Source organism: Ursus americanus, chromosome 28 (assembly GCF_024610735.1).
Source record: "Ursus americanus isolate L20-20 chromosome 28, mUrsAme1.1.p, whole genome shotgun sequence".
Lineage (NCBI taxonomy): Eukaryota > Metazoa > Chordata > Mammalia > Carnivora > Ursidae > Ursus > Ursus americanus.
Window position 1 is genome coordinate 1331150 of NC_142154.1, and position 18245 is coordinate 1349394.

At 45.8% G+C, this 18245-nt stretch overlaps 2 protein-coding genes across 6 annotated transcripts in view; one reads left to right on the top strand and one right to left on the bottom strand.

The window, feature by feature from the left end:
* Nucleotides 1–7844, bottom strand: part of BCL2A1 (BCL2 related protein A1) — a 55059-nt gene extending 47215 nt beyond the window's left edge. Inside the window, exon 1 of the mRNA XM_045813160.2 lies at nt 7286–7844. The gene's annotated coding sequence lies outside the window, so the exon portion shown is untranslated. The remainder of the gene's footprint in view (nt 1–7285) is intronic.
* A 218-nt stretch (nt 7845–8062) lies between these two features.
* ZFAND6 (zinc finger AN1-type containing 6) overlaps nt 8063–18245 on the top strand; it is a 68397-nt gene continuing 58214 nt past the window's right edge. For 2 of the 5 annotated variants that reach the window (XM_045813178.2, XM_045813183.2), the window contains exon 1: nt 8063–8194. The gene's annotated coding sequence lies outside the window, so the exon portion shown is untranslated. Of the gene's footprint in view, nt 8195–17295; nt 17365–18022; nt 18100–18245 lie in introns of those variants that run through there. The other 3 variants (XM_045813181.2, XM_087856577.1, XM_045813179.2) reach the window with 3 other exon arrangements.

Below are 18245 nucleotides of genomic sequence, written 5' to 3' on the forward strand. Positions count from 1 at the left end.
GGTCTCTCGTTGCTGCACCGGTCCGTGATTCATTGGCTGGTTCATTCATCAGACGAACATTTATCAAGGAGGAGCACGTATCCATGTGGTACCAGGGCCTGGGGGAGTTGCCAGGTGCTACGGATAAGCGGGACGGCCATAGTGCTGAGTGAAGGCTGTGGTTCAGGCTGATAAGAGCTGGAGGGGAACGCTGTTTCCAGAACCTGGGTGAGGAGCTGAATGCAAGGGGCCACAGTGACAGGAGCTGGGGCCTTTGATAGAAGGGCTAGACCCAAGAATAAGCACCCCCACCTTAGGCTCCTTCTCCCTCCCACCTCCTACCCATTTTCCATAGACCAACCACAACTGGAGGCCAAAGGACAAGGATGCTCGTGGAGGTAGTCCACGTGGGTCAGCCTCGAGGGGCACAGAGTAGGGGAAAACAGGGTGTCCACCCAGCCCCCGTATCCTTCAGCACCGGTTTCCTGGCAGTGGCTGGGCACCAGCGTCCTGCTCACTAAGCGGCCAGCAGTGAGGTCTCTTGGTCCCAGGTCCAGCCAAAGCCCATCACAGCTGCAGGGGAGCCCTTTGCAAACAGGTTCTGATGGGTGTCCGAGGGGCTGGAGACATTTGCTTTTTCAATAAAAATTTCATTTTAGAGTACTTTTCGATTTATAGAGAAGGCATGAAGACAGTATGGACAGATCCTATATACTGCACGCCCACTTCCCCCGCAGTGACATCTTATGGTCCACGTGTCCCAATCAGGGACTCAGTACTGACACACACATTATTCCTAACTGCAGCTCATACCCGGTTCAGATTTCCTCAGTTCCTAATGCCCTTCATCTGTTCCCAAAGCCCACCCCAGTACCACGTCTTGTTCAGCTATCATGTGTCCTGTTCCACACAGTTCCTCCACCTGAGATGGGCTGAAAGTAAAATTCTGGGGGGCGCCTGGCTGGCTCGGTTGATGTCTGCCTTCGGCTCAAGTCATGATCCTGGGGTCCTGGGATCGAGTCCTGCATCAGGCTCCGTGCTCAGCGGGATGTCTGCTTCTCCCTCTCCTCCCTACTCTGCTCTCTCTCTCTCAAATAAATAAAATCTTAAAAAAAAAAAAAAGTAAAATTCTGAAAATACAAATGAAAGGAGCCTTGTGGAGGAGAGATGAAGCCAACGTGGCCGTCACTGTGGGACCTGCACATGAAACGGGCACAGCTCGCAGGGAAGTTCACCATCCTAAAGGTTTTGGTATCAGAGAGATGACAAAACAGACGTCCACGGTATGGCCTCAGGAAAAGGGGGTAAGTGTCCTTATGAGACTATTAGGAAAACAGTAATGAAGGAGAAGTATTTAAATCAATTCGAAGCTATAAAAAAAAGTAGAACTGATAAATAAATACAAGACCGTATGCTTTAAAAACGATAATAAAAACAGATGATCCTTTGAACTCTAGTTCAGGAGCCTAGCCTAGCAATCACCGTTAGAATGAAGAAAAGGGATACACAGGTGGGTTTAGGAGAGTGCTAGGTGCACAGGATGCCTGTCTTGGCCATCACAGTGTTGTCAGGACCAAGAATCCTGTTGGAAAGCCTGTCTCACACATGAAAACGTGCATTGAGGAGATGTGAGCATCACGGAGAGGACTGGAAGCTGCCAGCAGGCTGACTTTCGGGACTGCCCAGGGGCGAGGCGGTGGGTGTTCCTGCCCCCGATCTCTCCCAGCAGGTGGACCTTGGGCTCCTGGGGAGGAGAGGAGGGCTGGGTGCTTCCGTCCCCCACCTCCTGGCTGCTGCTGATGGGGGTGTCTGAAGGCCAGCCCCATCGCTGAGCAGATCCGGCCCCTTCTTGTTTGCACAGGGGAAGAGAAGAGAGCACACGTGGGTAAGACCAGACCGCTGGGACACTGTGGACGCCGAGGGCCAAACAGATCGCAGAGACTCCTGTGCTCTTCTGCTGCACGTTATGGTTTTCCCCATTTTCTCTCTCAGAAGGTAAGTACCCTTTGCCCGAGCAAGCTGCCTGGAGTCAGCACAGAAGGGAGCATGTGGGAGAACAACCTTTACCCTGGGCAGGACAGGAGTTCGGAACCACTTAATGGAAGACAGTTTGACACCACGGACGGATTGGGCTAGGTCACATAGCTCAAGATGAAAATACAAAGTGCAAGAAAAAAATCAGCGTAAGGAGGCCTATTAATCTGCTACTTTACACTACAGGTCAAATATGAAAATGATCTTTGCAATGATCTTCACAGAGGGGGAAAATTCAGCCGTAAAGACACACTGCCTAGAAACATAAACATAGCTACTCCTTTAGCATCATTTTTTAAAAATAGCGTTTATTCCAAAGAAACCAGCATTTGTCAGAAATTAGTTCGTAGTGTCGTCTATTGTCAATATTAATTAATTTGGCGTCGACAGTTCTGGCTGCAAGCAGTAAGACATAAAAAGTATCTTGATTGTAAAGGAAGAATGAAAATACTGTTTTGTTATAAAAAAAAAGCAATCAACTGAAAAATTATTAAGGACTATTTTAAAAGATCGGTTAAATGATTAGGTATAAAACAAGGTGCATAGAATTAAGTAGCAATTATAATATATTATCAATGACCAGTCTGAAAATATAGGAAAAAGTGAAATTTTATCTACAGTATCCACAAAGCATAATATACCCAAGTGAATTATTAGCGAGAAATATTATGATTGTGTGCATTTCTCTTTAATATTTCACTCAGTTACATAAAATTGAGGAAACAAAATACATTGAGAGCCTTTTTTAAGCTAAATAAATGAAAAAGGAAACCGTCTTTTCCTCAGCAGACCTCTCGATGGGCCATCCAAATTCTGTGAAGATACACATTTCTCTCCCTGCTCCCCCAAACTGTTTCAAGCATATGGAATCCCAGTTAAAATCCTGGCACGGTATTTCTTGGAAATTGTCAAAGGTATTCCAAAGTTAACCTGGAGGCATGAACAGATCAGAATTTCTAATAAAATTCAGAAGAAAAAGAGCTATAGCAGATGGAAGGACAGACTCCCCTAGACACTAAAACTTCTTCTGAGGCCATGGGGTTCACATACCATGGGTCTTCATTAAAACCAGACATACGGCTGAGGCACAGCTGGGCAAGTGGAAAAGCCCAGATCTAAAATCTACTATGTACAAAAAGTTAGTATATGATAACGGAGGCCTCAAACAAAACCAGGAGGAAGGGGAGGATTGAAACATTCATCAGGGTCCTTGGTTAGTGATTTGGAAATGGATCAGTTTACAACCTGCATCTCATTCCAATATGAAAAAAAAGAAAAAAACCACCCGGCACTTCAGAAAAACAAGTTTCTGGTTTAATTAGAGAGGAGGCAAACACACAGACTGATATATTTCGATTTCACAGGGTACATTCTACTGCAGGAGGAGGGATGAAGGGTGTGGAAGCACGTAAAGGAGGAGCCCTAACTTTGCCTGTAGGAGTCAAGAAAGCCTTCAGCATGCAGCAGGCATTTGCAGTGGGTTTTGAGGGATGAGTAGGAGTTTGGGGGGGGGGCGGGGAAGCAGAGGGTGCACTCACAAGGGGAAGGTCATAAAAGGGCTGATGAATGAATGTAATGAATGTTAGTAGATGGGCAGAAGCCTGTCCATGGCGCTGAGAGCTGCTGGCCTGGGCCAGTTGGAAGAACCCTGGGTGGTTCTTCAAGTGTGGTCCATGGACCCTTGGAGGGTACCTGAAACCCCTTGAGGGGGTCTGTGAGGTCAAAACTGTTCTCACTATAACACTGTCATGATTTGCCTTTCTTATGAGAATACAGTGGTGCGTTGCAGAGGCTACATGATGTGTGATACTGCAACAGAGAGAGTGCAGAAACAAGTCTGAGCCTTCTGTGGCCTTCCGGGCCCAAATGTAGCATGGCGTCTCCTTACTGACGCGTATTCTGGAAAATATGGCTAATTTCCATCGAAAATGTTCTTTAACAGGTAAAAGGGTTGTTACTACTATTTTTAAATGAATTAATGTTTATTTTTAAAACATCTCATTTTTAATTTCTAACGCAGTACATATGGATAGATGTAACCCACATAGGCAAATGTTCTTTGGGGTCCTCAGTAGTTTTTGAATATAGGAGGATCCTGAGACTAAAACCTTTGGCTTAGACTCTGATGAAAAGTTGTCAGAGCAAGCACTAATGGGAGTCTGTGTAAAGTTTTTCTGTGGGTACTTCCTCCCCTACTGCCCGGAGCCTCAGAGTCTGGTCTGGCCCTGGCAGGGCCCCACTGAGGTTAGAAGGAGGTGGGCTCTGGGGAGAGTATTGAAAAGGTAGGCTGGTGGGTGGATTAACATGGTCACCAACTCTTTGCAAGTTCCTCGCTTTAAAAAGTAGGATCTGTTTCCCTACCCCTTGATCTGGATCAGTCTTGTGACCTTCTGTGACCTTCTGTGATCAGTAGAACACAGCAGAAGTGGCATCCAAGCTCATACCCTTCGTATCTCCCAGACCTCCATGCCTTGAAAGCACATGGAATCAGAGACCCAATTGAACAGGGGTACAGCTCAACGGTCCCAGGCAGCTTCTCTGCGCCAGAGCACTGGCGAGGCCAGCCGCAGAGTCATGAGAAATAGTCAATCCTTGTTGTAAGCTACTTAGTTGGCCATGGTTCTTACAGAGCGACAGGTCTTTCATAGGGTTGGGGACCAATCGGCCAGACTCAAATGCAGAAATTCATATTTTATCTTCTATAAATACTGCCAGGGCTCTCAATGTGGCATGATTCACATTCAGGGCTGACAGTTCTTGGTGGGGGGCTGCCCTGTGCACTGCATGATGCCAGCAGCACCCCTAGTGTCACTGGTGATAGCTGCACAACCCCCCCCCCCATTATCACCACCAAAAATGTCTCCAGACATTGCCAAATGTCCCCCGGGGAACAAAATCACCCCTGGTTTAGAGCCATTGTTGTAGGTAGGCATAACTAAGTTCTGAGAACAAAAATCACCTGGGGGCTTATTAAAAATAGATGCCCAGGCTTATCCCCCAGACATTCTGATTGACTGTGTCCAGATCGTGGACCTGTAACCTGAACTTTTAAAGTGCTGTGGGGACTCTTATTGGAGGAGTTTGAGAACTGTTCCAGCAGCAATGGGGAGCCCACATCTGTCTGACCTGCTCAATTTGTGGCTCAGGAAGATCACTCTGGAAGCAGCTGGAAGACCACCTGGGTGGGGAATAGAGAAGCGAAGAGGAGTGGAGGCTTTGCTTAGATTCAGGTGAGAAATAATAAGGGGGTGTACAGGGCAGTGTGGGGGGTATATTTCAGAGATATTTCTAAGGCAGAATCAGTTAAATTTGTGACTAATTGGATGTTGGAGAGGGGAGGACTTAAGAAAAGGATAAGGCAAAACTAAAAACTTCTAGGCTTCAAATGATACCAGCAAGCAAGTGAAAAGACCCGCAAATGAGAGAAAATATTTGCAAATTATATATCTGATAAGAGACTTGTGTTCAGAATAGTAAAGAACTCTTACAACCCAAAATTAAAAAGACGAATAACCCAATTTAAAAATGAGCAAAGATTTGAATAGACGTTTTTCCAAAGAAAATCCACAGAGGGCCAATAAACACATGAAAAGAGGCTCAACATCATTAGCCATCAGGGAAATGCAAATCCCAACCATGAGATTCCACTTCCTTCTCACTAGGGTGGGCCATCACCCCATCTAAGACAGCCCTTCACAGGTATTGCCGGGGTGTGGAGAAACTGGAACACTCACTCCTTGCTGGTGGGAATGTAAAATAGCGAATCTCCTTTGGATAGGCCATCTGGCAGTTCCTCAAGTGACAAATAGAAGCACCCCATGGCCCAGCAGTTCCACTCCTAAGTACATACCCAAGAGAAGCGAAAATGTATGCGCCCACAAACTCCTGTAGACAAATGTTCATAGCAGCGTCTACCCAGCTCACCTGCCTCCAGCCCACCGCTTCACCGTTCTCAGTCTGGAAGGCTCTTCTCCCAGTTGTTCATTGGACTATACCCTCACCTCTCACAATTCTGTTCAGACCTTACCTTCCCAGCCATGCCTACACTGACCACTGTGTTGAACACTGCAACCTGCCCCCCACCCTCCATCCTGGCCTGCATTTTCTTGTCTATACCTCTTACCAGCTTCTAAGTCACAACACAAATACTTACTCTGTGTTTTGACCATTAGAATGAAAAATCGATGAAGGCAGGCGTCTTTGTTTTGTTCACTGGTGTTTCCCACACCAACAGAAAATTGAGACCCAGGGAGGCTGTGGGTATCGCTCATTGTCCCTGAGCCAAAAATGCGTCTGACCAGGGATGCAAACTGTGGCCAAAACCCTAAAATCTTTCCATGTAGTTCTACTATTCAGTGACGAGAGGGCAGTGAACAGTTGAGAGAACCCCAGGCTGCAAAATTATTCCTGGTACCAGCAGAACCCACCAACTTGTTAAAATCCACCATTTCCTTTCCTTCCTACGGTTCTTTTCGTTCTATAAAGGACTTCCCATTTCCCACCAATCAAAGTCAAATACTCAATTTGGCTTTTAAGACTTACTACTTGACCCTAAAACATTCTCTAGTCTCCAATATAACCTGGTCTCCATTATCAGAGATGAGATCCTTGGGCAAAACCCCCTTCTCTTGGGTTAACCTACCTTTGGTGTGTCTGTGTTTAAATCTGGATGACTGTTAAAAACACCCTTTAAGTACCTTTCCGCCCTGCACAAGCTCCCTCCAGTTTGGGACTGCCCCCCTCCTATTGTTGATACCAGGCTCAACTTTACACTAGACATTTGTCACCTCGCCCTGAAGCCCTGTCTGTCACCTCACAACACATCAGACTGTTCTTCAAACCCGAATTCTACCTTCCAGCCTCTTAGGAGAGCAGGGAAATGCTGCGTTCCGTCCCAGCATGGCCAAGCCTTATGCACTCTCCATTGCCAAAACCCAATGCCACCTCTTCTTTGAAGACTCCCTTCTGACCTGTACCTTTTTAGTGGTTAGCCGCTTCTTATCCCCAAGGCCTATCTGCAAAAGACCTACCCTTTACACTGCCAGTCCCCCCAAAATCCCTCTCTCCAAAGCGAAACCCGACTGGGGTGAGGACAGGGAGATACTCACTTCAAGCTTAAAATGTAAAGGGGCACCAAAAAGCTCAGTAATCAAAATAAAGAAGATCCTGATACTATATTTTTTGAACATCAAAATAAATGTAAAAACGTCACGGTGAATAAAACATCAGATCTAAAAACAGACAGGACCTTCGAGTCAAGGTCTGCTCCTACCTGTCGGCCCCACCCTCTTTCAAGGTAGGACAGATGTCCTCGATCTCGGGCCTCCTGCTTGTGCTGCACGTGAGCCTGAACGCCGAGTCGCTCTGGGGCTGAGGTTCCCGCCGGCGCTCGCCCCTCCAACGATGGGGGGCCGCCCGCACCGCTCTGCTGGACCCGGGTCTCAGGAGAGGGGCCAGTGGCACAGTACGCTCGTGCGCGGGGCACCCGTACGTCCGTGCGCGTGGCACTGTGAGCGTGGCACCGTGTGCACGCGCTGCCCTGGGCACGCCAGGCCTTGGGACCCGGTGGCGCGGCGCCCCCCGAGCTCGGACCCTGCTCTCGCCAGGCTGGGGGCACGGGGTCGCACGTGGGGCCGACTCGGAGTTCCCTTGTGCAAGACTGACGGGTGGAACACACGCTTTCCGGCGCCGCAGTCCGGGGCAGGAGCTCGCCGCGCCCCGCGAGGGAGCGGAGGGGCCCACGCCGACCGCCACACAACACGAGGACCGCCACCAGACGCCCCCGGCCCACGCGCCTGCACCGGCTCGAGCACAGCCGAGGAAGCTCCTCCCGGAGCTCCGCCCCACCCCCTCGGGGGGCGCCGGCCAATCGCCGCGCGCCGAGGGCCCCGGCCCCGCCACCCCCCGCGTGCCCGCCCAGCGGCCCCGCCTGGCCGGTAATAATTAGGCGGCGGGCGGGGCGCCGCGTCAGCGCCAGGCGCCGGCCAATCGCAGAGCTCGGGCCCGCGGTCGCGTCACAGGCCGAACAACCAAACAGAAAAGTTTAATAAACAGCGGACGGACGGCCGGCGGCGGCGGCGGAGCCGGAGCGAGCTGGGGTTCGGCGGCCTCACCTGTCCCCACTCTCCGGCGGCGACCGGCGGCGGCGGGCAGCGCGGCGGGCGGGGAGGGCCGCCGCCAGGTGAGCGGCGCGGCCGGGGCCGGGGAACCGGGGGGGTTGAGGGGGATGGGGGGGGCCGCTCCCTTCCCCCACCGGCTGAGGCGCGGCCGGGGCGCTCCCGGACCGGCGAGCGGAAGCCAGACGGCGGGCGGGCAAGGCGGGCCGGGGGCTGCGCGCGCGGACCCCCGCCCCTGCTCCGAGCAGTTGGCGGGCGGGGGGGCAGGGGAGAGTGGGCCTCCACCTGCTGCGCCCGCGGCCCCGGCTGGGGGCGGTCGCTCCTGTCAGGGCGCGTTCCTCCGGCTCGGGTGTGTGTGGGGGCGGGGGTCCCGAGCGCCCCCACATCCCCTCCCCTACAGCCTCCCCTCTGGGTGTGTGGGGGGCAGCAGTCCCGAGCGCCCCCACCCCCCCTGCAGCCGCCCCTCCTAGTGTGTGGGGGGGCGGAGGTCTCGAGCGCCCCAACCCCCCTTTCAGCCGCCCCTCCCAGTGTGTGGGGGTGGCAGGGGTCCCGAGCGACCCCAGACCGCCTCCCCTGCGTTCGCCCCTCCCGGTGTGTGTGGGGGGCGGAGGTCCCGGGCGGGGGCGCCCCGGGACCCCGGTGCGCGCTGAAAGTTGTGGGGCCGTCGGAGCCCGCACTAAGTGCTGGCCCTGAGCCCCGAGCTAGGGTTCCAGTCGGAGTTTCCTTTTCCCGACTGAGCTATGTTGACCTCCGAGGTTAGCCCGGGGCTAATTACCTGCCTGTGATTCACGGGCCAGAGCTTCAGGGGGAAAATGCTCTTTTTCTGCAAAAGACGCACTCTTAAACGTTTATGCAACAGGTTGCCTCTCCACTCTGCTGCTAGCACTTTTTACAATATAATCCGGGCCGGCAGGGGTGCCAGGGGCGGAGGAGGAGGGTGTGGGAGCCCGAGGGGGTAGTTACCATTTCCTGGGAGTTGACCCTCTCTGTATGGGCAGTTCAGCGTGCAGCAAACTTCCATAAAGCCGCCTTTTCTAAAGCGGAGGAGTACTGAAAAAGAGTATGAAGATGCGGTGTGGAGGGAAAAATCGCTGACTGCTTGCTCCCACACCGAGAGTTGGAACCGTCCCCAAACTGGCATCTGCTCGCCAGGGTCTTATCTGTTCTGTGCCCCGGCCTCCTCACCTAGCAAATCAGTTCCGTCCGGTTTCGTGTTTATCATGGCCTTGCCTTTAAAAAAAAAAAAATACAGTTTCATCACATGCGTTTGTATGTTCAAACAACGTGCTGTTTGGAGTGCTTTTCTTTCGAGCTTGGTGGAGACAACCAGGACCGTGGATGACTTTGTGGCCGTGCAGCGCTGTGTTCATCCTCCATGACTCCTGGGCTCTTAAAACTCATGGCTTTCAGCAGCTGGGCCCCATGAACAGTGCTTGTTTCCTGCTCCCGGGGCACGCCTGCAAGGGTTCCTCGGCATCAAATAGTGTCGATTGCAGGAGACAGTGTGGGGCGTCCAGGGAAGATTCAGAGCCACCATGATTGGTTCATAGTTTCTGAGCGTTTGAAAGAAACCCAGAGTCCTGTCAATGTGTATGTATCATGAGTCTTTTCCTTTGAAATCACTCTGGGAGAAGTCAGGCACTAGTTGCTATCTACTTTTTTAATGCAGAAGTAAATATAAGTACAAAAAACACAAATAAATCAGTCTTTGTGTGCCAGCCCCTCTTTCTGTCATCTCTGGCAGATTACCTAAAACTTCTCTTCTTCCTTACTGAACTACGGTCAGAGAAATCTGCCCTAGATCTATCCTTCCAGCTTTGCAGACTTTGGTTAAGGGAAGCTGGTATCAAATGGCAGAGCCTTTAAGGAAAAGCATTAGGACCAAGGTGCTCTTCTGTGGGATGACATGGGGAGTGTCCTGGACATTTTTGGAGGAAGATGTGTTGTGGGTATTAGGATATGCTCACCACACATTTAAGTACTTTTTAGTTCCTTAGCCTCAGATTTGTGAATGCCCCGAGAGGTGTGCTTCTGGAGTGATGTGCTATTTACCATGCTAACAGCAATGCACTGACAAAGTGGGGAACAGTATTAATTTCTGGAAAGTGGTGTGTGTAAGTAATGGGAGTTTATAGATAGCTTCAAATAACTTGTTTTTAAAGGTGCAGGAGTAGAGATGCTTTGTTGTTGTAACCAGCAGGGGTAGCTTACAGACACATATCAGGGTGCTTTTTTTGGTAGGGCTGTTTTATTTATCCTGCTTAAAAGTTTTTAAAAAGCCTCATTTTTATATTAAGGGCAATGTGTTTTTGGTGTTTTTCCCCCCACACTCTTGGAAGGAATAGAAAGTTACAAAGGTTAAATAACCATTGTTAAAGTTTTGGCAGGTATATACCCCCAGTCTTTCTGTTTGTGTATATTCTAAACAATTGGAAGTGGGATTCTGAACAACACTAGGTTGCCCTTACCTTCAGAGCTTATCCCAAATATGATCTATCTCAACACTTTGTTGTACTGAGGGTGGTAATAGTAGTCATCTAACTGGTATCCCTGCTTCAGCTCTTGCTCTGCTGCAGTCTGCCTGCCGTTCCTATGCGGGAACAATCATTTAACACCCTCGAATGACTTTACTATACACAAACTAAAACTAAAACTTTTTATTCTGGCACCTGTACCCCAGACCAGCAATGTCCAATGAAAATATAATGGGAGCCACATAAGTAATTTGAAAATTTCTAATAGCCAGGGGTGCCTGGATGGCTCAATCAGTTAAGCATCTGACTCTTGATTTTGGCTCAGGTTATGATCTCGTGGTTGTGAGATTGAGCTCCATATAATGCTCCATGCTGAGCGAGAAGTCGGCTTGAGAGTTTCTCTCCCCCCTCCCCAGCTCTCAAATAAATAAATAAAATATTTAAAACTTTCTGATAGCCACATTAAGAAAAGGAAGAGAGAAACCGGTGAGATATATTTTACTTAACCCAAGATACTATGATTTCAGTAAATGATTAGCGTAAGGAATTATTAATGGGATATTTTACTTAACTTTTTTCAGACTTGTCTTCAAAATCCAATGTATATTTTCCACTTACAGTGCATCAGGGACTGGCCTTGTTTCAAGTGCCAAATAGCCAGCCACACATGACTTGTGGCTGTGAGTTGGATGGTGCCGTTCTAGACCATCCAGCCTTGCCAGCTTTCCCCCTGACTCATGCACCTCCAGCTATACTGGTCTTTTGGGGATTCTTGAGCATGCCACGCTTATTTCTTTAAAATTGTCGTGTTTTTCTGCCTGGCACATTCAATCGTATGTCTGCTCAAATGTCACTGCTTCGGAGATGCCTTCACAGACCAAGTTCCCTGACCTGTGATTCTGCTTCATTTCATTCTGGAATCTGCCATCCGAAGTGCTTCATTTGCTTGTTGTCTCTCACTTGACAGCAGAAGTGAAATCCACATACATAGGATTCTGTAAGGGTACATAGCATTTCATCTTCCTGTAATTAGTCACCTTCATGTGTGACTTGTTGCTTCATCCTTTTGTTACTGTTAGAGTGTGGTGAAGAGCTAAGTCTTTCTACATATTTCTCATTTATTTGGGATTCAGTCAGTCTTATAGTGACAGTGACTGAGTCAAAGCATATGAACATTTTTTTTGTCTTTTTATAAATACTGTCAGATCTTTTTTAAAAATTTAACATAAAGTTGACCAAACCAGTAGAAAGTTTGACCGAAAATGTGAGAGAATACACATTTCCTCCATATCTTTGCCAAACCTTGAATATTTTCTATCCTGCCTTCCCTTTTCATAAGACTGATCATATATTTCTTAGATTAATTATGACGACGAGTGGAGAAATGGGTATTGTATTTCTAATTTGTCTTTTGCTCAGTTGGGGCAGTGTCCTATATTTGCAGTACCTTTTTTATTCTTTTATATATTTAGGATAGCAGTCTTTTGTCACATCCTGCAGATATTTTTCCTGGCTCTTTATTTGCTTAGGGTGTTGTTGTTGTTGTTGTTGTTATTTGAAAGAGTATTTACCTTTTAAGAAATTTAGGTTAATACTTCCTTTCTATGGCTCCTACTTTACTTTCATATTTAATGGGTTCTCCTGCCCAGATAACTATTTTCTTCTAGTTCTTTTACGGTTTCGTTTTCACATCTCTCTCTCTCTGTTCTGGGATTTGTTTTGACATCATACGTGAAGTGAAATAACTTTATTTTTCCTTAATAATCAGTTGTTTTAGTCCCATTAACAAAAATCTTGCTCTTGTTGCCTTGAAATAAAGCTACCTTTATTATATACTAAAGAATATGTATATATACTGGGTTCTTTTTTTTTTTAGATTTTATTTATTTATTTGACACAGAGAGACAGCCAGCGAGAGAGGGAGGGAACATAAGCAGGGGAGTGGGAGAGGAAGAAGCAGGCTCCCAGCAGAGGAGCCTGATGTGGGGCTGGATCCCATAACGCCGGGATCACGCCCTGAGCCGAAGGCAGATGCTCAACAACTGAGCCACCCAGGCGCCCCTATACTGGGTTCTTTTTAGCTTTTATTCAGTATTCATGATTTGATACTAGTACACATTGTTTTAGTAATTGGGAGTAATATGTTTTCATTTTGTTACTGTAAGTCTCCCTCCCTTTTCCTGGCCAAATTTTTGGCTGTCGCTTCTCGAGTTTTTTAGTTGATTCCTTAGGGTCTGCAGGTTGTTTTGGGGTTTTGAAATTTTAAATTAAAAAACTCTATTTCTACAGCCAATGTTTTATGTTGTATAATAAAAAATTTTAGTGCCATTATGTTCTGCTTTGCGTGTAGTTTTAGCTATGTTCTTTAAATGTTGACATGTAAAAATATCTGTATTTATTTACTTGTCCCTCATTGCTGCTGTTGCTCCTTGCTGCCTGGACTTTGTGCCCAGTGCTGAGGCTTCCATGGTGAACTCACAGGGCCTTTGCTTTCACTGAGTTCAGAGTCTGGGAAAGCTATGCTATTAACAAACCAAAGAATAAAGAGTTTTCAGATGTTGACAAGGGCTAGGAAGGAAAGAAATAATGGTGTGCCAATAGAGATTGGAACGTGCTAGGTGGATGTCCTGAGAATGTCTCTGTGGGGACTTAACATTTAAAAGCTTAATGGTGGAACCAAGGTTTGTTTGGGGAGTTGTCTTTAAGAGTTTCCTGGATCTGTCAGAACATTAAAAATAAACATAAAAATAATAATGCACACTGAATTTCTTTTGGAAAATTTTTTTTGTAAAAATTGCCTTATAAACAGTTTTGAGCCCGAAGCTTGTCCTATAGAAAATTTGGAACTGTGATTTTGAGTTCTAAGATCAAGAAAGAGCTGGGGGAAGTTTTTCAAGCAAAGGGAACTGCTAGCACAGAAAGGACAGAAGAGCTTGGCTTGATTTAGGATTTGACAGAAGAGTGGAAAGACTAGGGTTCACCGAGTGAGCAGTGTGGGTGCAGCAAGACTTCTTGGGAAGACTTACATTATTTCCAAGAGAGAGGGCTGCTTCCACTTTTCTGCCTTCCTACCCTGTTTGGATTCTGTGACCCAAATCAGTCTCCTACAAATAATTTAAGATGATTTCACCCCTTGGTACTTTCCTTCATTATTTCTACTGAATTTTCCAGTTTTTCTCCACTCAAGACCTTTGCATATGCTGTGCCCTTTTGCTTCATTGTGATTTCCTTGAAGAATCCTTCCTTAATGCTGGCAAAAGAGGTTAAGCCCTCTGTTGGCTGTATTTACTCATTTCATATTGAACATTTCTTCTGTAAACACTTGTAATAACTGCAATTCATTGAGTGTATGTGATTTGTTTTAGTGTCTGTTCCTTCTGCTAGAGCTGTTATTTGCAAGCTGGTAGAGAGCCACTTGTGGCTATTTAAATCCATTACAATTAAGTAATACTAAAAATTCTGTTCCTCAGTCATACTAGTACATGCCAGTTGCTCAGTAGCCACATGTGGCTAATGGCTATTGTACTGGACAGCAGAGATATAAATTTAAGTAGCCACTGGCTGTTGAAATATCACAAGTCTGAATGATTTCATAAGCACGAAGTATGAACTGGATTTTTACTACAAAAAAAAAAAGAAAAATCTCAATTTAAAAATGATTACATATTGAAGTAACGCTATTTTATGTGAGTTGTGTTAAGTAAATACATTACTACAATTAATTTAACTATTTTAATGTTGTAATGTGGTTACAAGAACACTGAAAATTACCTGCTGTTCCCATGACATTGCTGTGGGACAACAGTGGTCTGACTCTAGACCCAAAGTCTCCACAGTGGGCGGGACAGTGTGCCAGGAGGTCCACAGCCCCTAGTGGTACCCAGCATGCAGTAGGTGTTCTGAACCTTTGATGAGTTCATAAAATTTTCTGTTAACTTTGAACGTTACTGTGTGGTCATCAGAGGATGTTACCTGTTCAGCTTCTGCTTTTCAAAAGTGTTCATTTTCTGTGACTATAATTTTTAAAAATTTTCCATTACTGTTGAAAAAAGCAGCTTTTTTTTGATAGCTATATAAAAATTAACTTTATTAAATAATTAGAGTGGATCATGTATTTTTTCATCTTTTGTTTATTTTTTTCTAGCTTAAGCTGCTAAGGAGAGAGGAGGGAACTTAGAGTCTGCTGATCTGTTTTCATCACTTTACTATGTCTCACAGTTTACTTAGATTGGCAGTGTTATGTTACTTGGCACATGAAAATTTATGGCTATTAAATCTTAATGAGTATTGGGAAAGCTTTTTCCTTATACTTTGGTCTCGATATTGTGATTCCTGTTCCTTTTTAGTTTACATTTGTTGGTGACCTTGTTTATCCCTGTAGACTTAATTTATTGTCTTATAGAAAGATACCTCAGCTTGGTTTATGCTTTCCTATCTGTTTGTTTCCTTAATGTTTCCTTTGTGTTTAGTGTTTAGCTGATTGGGCCATTACCCTTCCCTCTTGCTCCCACTGCTCCCCTTGTGTTGTTTTCCCTTAATGAATTAGGGGGCAGCAGGAGTTGCAAACTCAAATACATGCTTCACTTTTGTAAGCAATGTGTGTTTGTCAGGGAAATATTTTTCTAAATTTGTTTTTCTCTATTATATAGGGATTTTGAGACCATATCTTTAGTGAACCGGTCATGCTCCATCAATGTCAGCCTGAGCCTTTTATCGGTTATTGCATAAACCCACCTGTTAGCACCCAGGGATGATGCCAAGGATTAATTTCTGTTGTATGGGTGCGCCTGGGTGGCACAGCGGTTAAGCGTCTGCCTTTGGCTCAGGGCGTGATCCCGGCGTTCTGGGATCGAGCCCCACATCAGGCTCCTCTGCTATGAGCCTGCTTCTTCCTCTCCCACTCCCCCTGCTTGTGTTCCCTCTCTCGCTGGCTGTCTCTATAACAAAAAAGAAGAAAAAAAAATTTCTGTTGTATGAAGAATAGTTTGAGTTGTTCTCAGTCCTTTAAAATTCTGAGGAAGCTTTCACCCAGTTCTGTACCTACCAAAAGTTAATCCTAATAGTCTAGGTACTTACTCCTCATAGAGGGTCTTTTCAAAGTGAGATGAGACCAAGTTGTTCTGGCTTGTTATCTTCTACATTGTTAGTTGATAGTTTTGGGAAGGCTTCTGAGCTCCTCCCCCACCATGAATACACAGTAAGTCCTTAGAATACTTGATGTTCAAAAAGTGGTATTGTCACATGCAATCAGGGAGCCTTGGAACTTTTGCAGGCTTCTTGTTCCTATGAAGCAATATTGTTTTCAAATAATCTTGGTTGTGGTGTTGCTTTCTTTTTATTTATTTTTGCTGTTTTCTTCTGCTACTGATTTAGAAGTGAAATAAAATCCCCTTATTTTTAACCTGTGAACCACTTAAAATGATATTTATCACCATGAAGTTCTTTCAAGTAGGTCCTAGAGATCTTTGAACAATCTGGTATAACCACATCTGTTTTTCTTTTTTTGATTATAGGTTGAGAGTGATCCCAGTGTTATTTTAGTGTATGTAATATGCGTCTGTTTTATACAAATAATTAACTCTGAAGTGAAAAATTGATGTCAGAACAAAGGTTTTTTGGTTCTGTAACTGTCTACTAATTTTATGCTTTCCAATTTTAAGATTTAAATGTTTGCCATCTCTTTTTCTATAGTCCTGTCAAATTTTGGCCATCTTAAACCTCCCCCCCCCAAGTTTTATGCTATAACTCGAATTATGTATTCTTTCTGTTATTTGCTCCCGTACCTCTTCTCCTTCCAGTGTTGTTTTGTGAGATTGTCCACACAGTGGGAAGAAAACCTGAACTTGACTCGTGAAGTACTGGGCATTCAGAGCAGTGAATCCTTGCAAAGCATCTTGGGACTAGGCCTCTGTGAATTGGCTCTTTGAATTTGTCCACTTAAAAGGCATAATAGATGATGCAGCTGTTTGGGCTTCTGCAGGGTATTACTCCATATTCATGTCTAGTTGCAATTATGTGAATTTTCAGTTTCATACAAGACTTCTCTTTGTATTCAAAACAAGTTTGTTGGCTTTGTGTTGTTCTAATATATGGATTTTCTTTCAGAGAAAATGCTTGCAAGATTTTGAACTTTCGAAAACTGTACATTTAATTTTAAAAATTTTTATATAACTTACTGAAGGTATTTTTGAGAAGAATCCACTTTAATTTGCATTACTTTTTTGGATTTATTTTTATAAATCAGTTAAAATTTTGGTAGAGGTGAAAATTAGACTTTACTGAATAAGTTAAATGCCATTTAGTCAAGTCAGGTAATGGTTAATGTCAGAGTAATAAATAGTTGATGGGCCAAGCTATTAAAACATAAGCAGGTCTAATTAAAATAAACATAGTAAAATACAGCAAACTTAGTAATGTACAAAGTCACTATTTAAAATCAGAGTGCTTGTGTGGGATGTCTTTTCTCCACAGGTGACATTTATTGTGGCTCAGTTTCTCAGAGGAGTCTCCCTGCCTTTGGCTGCACCCCGGGGTGCTCACACCCCCTGAAATTAATGAATGCTGAAGGAGGCTGCCAGATCGTGCCTACCCTTGTTTAAAAAGCAGCAGTAATTGAAAAATAAAACAACTACAATCATCCTGAACTTCACCCAGCTCATGCGCTCAGGGCAGGTTGCCTTTCCCTTTTGTAGATGTCCGCTTGCAGTGGCTGCGCGCTCAACGGAGGAAAGCACGTCAGACCTGTAGATGTTTGTGCACTTGTAAGTAGAAATCAGAGTTTGAGGGCCCCCAGTTTTTACCCTGCGATGATGCTGAGGACAGAGTAGCAGTAACTTAGATGGCGCAGAAAAGTGTTTTTTATTCAGTGTTTCGGGGCTATCTATTTTCCATGACTTAAATGATCCTATTTTTAAGTCTTAGAGAAAATACTGGTTTTGTTCAGTTTGGCAGAATTCTGCAGTGGATTTTCTGTTGCCACTTGAAAAATTCCAGACAACATGTGAACTCTGTTGAAAAGGGAGTGGGTCTTTACAGAGCTTCACTTTACCTTCCTGGCTGTGTAGAACCTAAAATGACGTAGGCTCAGAGCGTTGTGTTTTGAACGGTTGGTCCCAGAACTGCAGGTGAGCGCTGCGGCTGTCAGACTTCGGTCTCGGCGCCTCGCTGTGTGCGTCTTTACGCAGACAAAAGAGTGAGCAAACACTCTGCCCTGGGAAACCGAAAGACTGCCTACTGTCTCTTTAAGAAACCAGCTTATCAGGGGGTTTCGGCGGGTGCGACCTAACCTGCTAGCGAGGAAAAGTTCTTTAAAATAATGGATGTCAGCCGCGTCCAATCACAGCGACTAGCTTCCCGCGCGGGGCGGGGAGTGTCCCCGGCGGCCAGTAGACGTGCGGGGGGCGGGACTTGTCATTCAAGCTTGGTTGCGGTGGAGCACAGCTTCAAGTGAAGTTAATCTGAGGGGAAGCAAACAGAAAATTGTGGAGGTTTTGGTGGTAGGATTTTTGTTCCGATCTTCTAATAACCCTTTATTTTACACTTTTGCTCCTTTATGCTTCTTTGTGTGCTAGGTTCTGTCATCGTGCTATTTTCTGATGCAAACCGAACATTAACGTTAAGCAGGGAAGCAGAACAAAAGGGC